We start from the raw sequence: 5419 nt of genomic DNA on the forward strand, positions 1-5419 counted from the left end.
GGCTGCGGGGCCGGGACGGACCACAGAATTTCCATTCCTGGCCTTCGACCATCCCCGGCACCAGAAGACTGAAGCAAGTCCAAGAAATAAGAGTTAACCCACCTTCCCTGCCCCTAAACGTTCGGGGTCGGGCCAGGGGCCATGGGAAGGGGGATGGCCTGAAATCGAGGGCTGACCCTGGGGTAGCCTGTGGGCGCAAGCAAGCATCGGTCTCCTAGGCACCCAGAGGCAGGGTGAGCACTTACGAAGCAGCTAAGCATGGAGCTGGAGACGCGGGCGGTCAGGCTCATGGTCACGGGCGGTCTGGGCCAGCGCACATGCCCCCGGAGCCGCTGCGCTGCCCGCCAGCCCCGGGCGCCCGCCGCATCCCGGCTGTGGGGACCGCCAGGTGTAGCTGCGGCGGCCAGGAAGTGAGGGCGCTGTTGGCGGGCCCTCAGCACGGCTCCCGCACGCCTCTCCCCTCCTTTTCACAATGGAGCGGGCCCAGCTCCGCCCTCCAGCACTAGCGCGGAAGGGCGGGGAGCTGGGCGAGGGGAGAGCCCGGGAAGCGGCGGGAAGGCGGAGGCAGGGGCGGGGCGGCTCCGCGAGCCCCACCCACAGCCCCAGGCTCCTCCCTCCCCGGGACCCTGGGCCTTGTCCGAAGGCGTACCCCACTTCAGGGACCTTTAGGGGCTTTCAGGAATCTGGGCTATGGGACCGCCCAGACAGACGGCCTGGAGCAGAAAACAAGACCGCCTACATCTTCTCGTTTATCTTTTTCCCAGGTGGGCCAACCTATGCCCTCTTAGAAACCCATCCCATGCCCTCCCCTCCTCTCTTAAGTTCCCCCGACACCTGCTCTGGATCCCAAGGTGGAGCTCACCAACCCACAACCCATTTGCTTCCTCCTTTCACTCCAAAACCACTACCCACCATGCCCCTGCCCATCAGGGTCTTTCAATCCCATAATTGAAAGAAGGGATTGCTAAACCCTTCTTTCCCCTTAGGATGGTACCAGGTTAGTCATTCCACGCTCCTGGAAAGGGAAATGAGCTTTTATTCCAATACCCCTACCAAACCCAACTCCTTCAGCTCCATCTCTCCCTTGTTTCACATTCTGATCTCTGGGTAAGAAAGTCCTTCTTCAAGGAGAAAGGATTTCTTAGCCAGGGAAAGAGAAGAGCTGGAAGTATGGACCACAGAAGTTACACAAAAACGAAACTTGAAACTCAGGAGCAGGGGAGTAGAGAGAGTTGGGTAGAGGGCTAAGGAATAAGGAGCAGGAAGAAGGGGCTCAAAATATTACCAAGAGTCACAGAGGGAGCTCACTGGAACCCCAAACTTCCTGCACCTGGTAACTTTCAGACACCAGGGCTTTTGTCTTGTCTGGGGGAGAAGGGAGGAATAAAAGAAAACCTGACATTTTATTAAGCATCTACAATGAGCCAGGCAGTTTCTAACTACCTCACTAAAACTTTTCAAGCCCTCAAGAAGGAAACCTTATCCTGTCTTACTGGCGAGACTTAAACTTCGAGAGAAAGTATTCGGTTTACCTAAGTGGTGTGCTAGGATTTGAAATCAGATGAAGCTGACTCTGAAGCCAATGCTCTTTTCACACTATCCCAGAAGAGAAAAGGGCAATCTGTTGGTGGGAGCCCAAACCAGCAGGCTTTCTGAGAAGAGACCGAACCAATAATGCACACACCAAATCCACGTCTATGGAAGGGAGGGAGGGAAGGAGGAAATCCTCTCATCTACTGAATTCTTTAACCTGCCACTAAGCACAAAGGACACCCAAAAGAAACTGAAGATAACACCAGGTTAAGGGCCTGGTCTGAGCCAGGGCCTATAGCTCTCTAGGCCTTTCCCATCTCACTACCTCATCCTAGCTCTCAGGAACTACGGCGTTCCCTGGACTTGGGGTGAGAGAAGGGCAGTTACAATTAATGGAAAATTCACAGGATCATTGTAAACTACCTCTAGTGATATTCTGGGCACCCTGAAGATGCTATCCTGATAGATATTTAGTCAGCTGTCACCTGTAGTGGCTTAACGGCAGCACCCTGGAGCTGGAGAAGCCCCCCAGTTTTGGTGGAGTCACTCTTGATATAGCATCCACAGTATTCAAAGGACCCACCAAAAGTCCAAGGATCCTGAGATAAAGAAGCCCTGGCTTTTCAGACCAGAACACAGAGATCCTGCCGGGGACGCAAGAAAAAAGGAGGGCTGTTATGAAGGGTTAATAGTAGTGTGAGGAAAGTGTGAGGCATAGCACATGCAGAAAAAGATTTCTAGAAGCTTCCGGTCCCAGTGCTGAATACTGGCTAATGTTTTGCAATCTGAAGAAACCCTAATTTATCTCCAGGGCAGATGAATCTGTTTAGGAGCTGAACAGGGTAGCCTGGAGCTCAAGGTCTAGGAGAGGTGGGGCAGCTTCACAGAGAAAGACACAGGAATTACAGAAAACACAATGGCCTGAGGAAAGAAAGAGTACTCACCATTCTACCGTGGCAAGGGTCCTGGCTGCCTGCTTCTCACTGTAAGAAGACAGAGGAAAATAAAAGTAAAGAGCCCCATCAACATTACCATGGAATCAACAAATGCTACCCATCTACCTCTGACCTTCTCTACACCATATTCTTCTCCCTTGCAGAGACCCTAGTCTCTCCACAAGTCACCATACCAGAGAGAGGCAACGGGAGCTACATAGGGAGAAAGCAACAAGTGATTCTGCAGGGCATAAAGTCAGCCACGAGGTTCTGGAGCAGGAATGAGTGTCATCCAAGATTATTCACCAGAACTCAGGAGTCCAGATTCCCAGATGCAGAGGGAGAACACTTCTTTGTGGGACAGCAGAAGTGCCAACTCTGAAGAGACAAAGGCTGACCAACTTGGGCAAAGTGGCAGTGGCTGAAGGGACATGAATCCACAGGAATGTTTTGCCAGTCTCTGAGTCTCGGAGTAGTACCTACCTGACCTGTTTACTGGGGGCAGAGTCCAAAGTGGGACAAGCGTGGAGGTGGGGGGTGGGGGAGACCACAACCTGTGATCAGAGGGCAGCAGGGCTGCACAGGCACAGGTCCTGCTGAGTGTACTTGACACCAAGTTGGGTGGAGGTTATGGAGAGGAGCCCACACAACAGGAATAGAATCAGGCCAATTCAGACCTTGGAGTCAGCATCTGTCCAATGAGCCCAAGTAACAGGGATTTCAGGATGGGGCCTCCTAGGCTTACTTAGGAAGCCAGGCCCAGATTTCACTGACACTTTCCTTCATGCCTGCTATCCTCAGGGGAAGTACAGCAGAGCCCTATGGGAGACTGCGGGGATAAAAGCCTCCATCTGTGGTCCTGCCTACCTCCCAGTCCACAGTACCCTCTTCCCTAGACCACTTTCCCTCATGGGGGAACCCGCAAGAGGCAAGCCAGAGGTACTGCCTCACCGCCCACTGGCACGCAGCCCCAGGGAACGAAGGGAGGGTAGGAAGGACAAGGATCAGGCCTGAGAGGCCCAGGGTTTTCAGGCCTACGAGATCTGGTCCCGGGGGGCGGGCCAGGTTGGCAAGGGAACCCAGGTGCCCAGGTTCTAGGGGCGGAACTTAAAGACTCGGAGGCGGAGCCCCAAATGACAGAAGGCGGAACTCAGGAAAGCAGGTGGGGGCCAGGGCGGAGCCGGGCAAGACGTGGTCGCTGCGGTTCCCAGGCTCGCAGTGCAAGGGGCACGGTGACTTACCCAGGCGGCGTCCGCCCGACCGTCCGAGGCCGCGCTCTAGCCACTGCCGTCTCCCGCAGCTGCTGAGGCCGGGCTGTCCCGACCCCACCACGGTGCTCTTCGCCTCAACCAATTATATCTCTAGCCTGTGCCCGCCCTGGCCAATAACCACGCCAAGTCCCGCCCTGCCCCCCATCACACAGCCGCCGCCCTCACTCTCGATGGCACTCATTGGTCGAGACGGGCAGACGCCCTCCCAGCCTTTAGCCAATCGGATGCCGGAAGACAAGACTATATATGGAGGGAGGAGGCGCGGCGCCGGAGAGGAGACGCGACCAATGGGAAATCACAGCTCGTCCTTGCGGTAGCCAATAGGAGAGCAGTAAAGAGGGGGCTGCCGGCTACAGCTCTGGGGACCGGAAGTGGGGGCGGCTAGTCGCCTACTGGTAGCGCAATTAGAGGCGGGCATTGTAGGGTACAAGCCTTAAGCCACTTCCGGCGATGGACCCGCCCTGGAGGTCCTTCTCAAACAGATCCCCAGTGGCACCTCAGTTTATCCATTCCCGTTTTGGTTTCGCTGCTGTCATCCAGTCCCAATGCCAGAATAGGAGAAAAACCTGCAGGCTAGGAGAGAAGGGAGGGCTAGGCCTGAGGTTCCATCTTGGTCAACTCCGACTGGCTGGGATTTCCCCCTTCCTGTGTCTGGTTGGGTTCCTCCAACACTCACTGTGTATCGATAAACGACCCCGCCGTTCTTCACAACCTGCATTGTGCTGCTAGTCCTGAGTGAAGAACTCTCATCCGAGAGATGGAAAATCTGGATCTGAGACTGCCAGTAACTAGCTGCGGCCTCCTAGTCAGTAAAGGGAAGGGAGACCAGGACGCTCCCAAGGACCCAACTTATAGCTCCTCCCTTTCTTTCTTGTCCGGGGACCCAGAACAGACCACAAGACGGAGGGTGGCCGCTGGAGGTCGCCGTGGACCCGCGATACCACCAACCGACAGAATTGGAAAACAGTTGATTCAGATTCTCAGCTAATATTCTCAGGTCTGGAGTGGGCCTGAGCGCTTTAATACGAAGCCCCGGGGCCAATGGGTCCTCACCTCTCTGTTTATAGAACTGAAACTTCAGTACAGTTGGTAAGTTCCAGGAAGACGAGAACTCTGCGCTACTTTAACTCCAGGGTCCAGAACGGTCTGCAATGTAGCAGATGCTGTAAAATTTTTAATTAAATACTGAACTCCTGTAGGACAATGATTGTGTTTTTATTCATTCCTAGCACTTACTATAGTGTTTGGTGATTACAGTGGCTGCATTTGTTTAAAGTTCTGTCACAGGTTTTTTACAGTGTAGAGCTTAACCTGCCTATTCCTTTTCCCAGATCAGGAGAAATAGAAAGTCAGGAAGTTGCACACAGTTAATACCTTGTGTTTTCCCAAGGGCAGGTATGAAATCCAAAACTGCTGCAGAATTAAAGGTATGTACGTGGGAAAGATGGAGAGAGACCCAAAGGCCAGATAATAAAGGCAGGATAGATATGGTCATTAAGATGGAGAAGCCAGATTGGATTCTAAGCAGGGACTAAGAAGGGGAAACAAAGTAGAAAGTTTTCCCTACTCTCCCTTCCCTACTAAAAGCCAGAAGCCAACATCTACCATTAGCCTTTCAAAACTGGGTCCCAGGATCTTGGTCTCCAGGAGGTCATAAAGATACACACAGGGACACCAGAA

At 53.6% G+C, this 5419-nt stretch overlaps 1 long non-coding RNA gene across 14 annotated transcripts in view; it reads right to left on the reverse strand.

The window, feature by feature from the left end:
- LOC144582627 (uncharacterized) overlaps positions 1-4601 on the reverse strand; it is a 33744-nt gene extending 29143 nt beyond the window's left edge. For 9 of the 14 annotated variants that reach the window (XR_013535693.1, XR_013535695.1, XR_013535696.1 and 6 more), the window contains exons 1-2: positions 3710-3798; positions 2478-2516 (exon numbers count right to left, since the gene is read on the reverse strand). This is a non-coding gene — a long non-coding RNA (uncharacterized LOC144582627). Of the gene's footprint in view, positions 1-245; positions 475-2477; positions 2517-3419; positions 3550-3709; positions 3799-4415 lie in introns of those variants that run through there. The other 5 variants (XR_013535702.1, XR_013535705.1, XR_013535692.1 and 2 more) reach the window with 3 other exon arrangements.
- Positions 4602-5419: the final 818 nt, after the last annotated feature.

This window comes from Callithrix jacchus, chromosome 5, assembly GCF_049354715.1.
Source record: "Callithrix jacchus isolate 240 chromosome 5, calJac240_pri, whole genome shotgun sequence".
Lineage (NCBI taxonomy): Eukaryota > Metazoa > Chordata > Mammalia > Primates > Cebidae > Callithrix > Callithrix jacchus.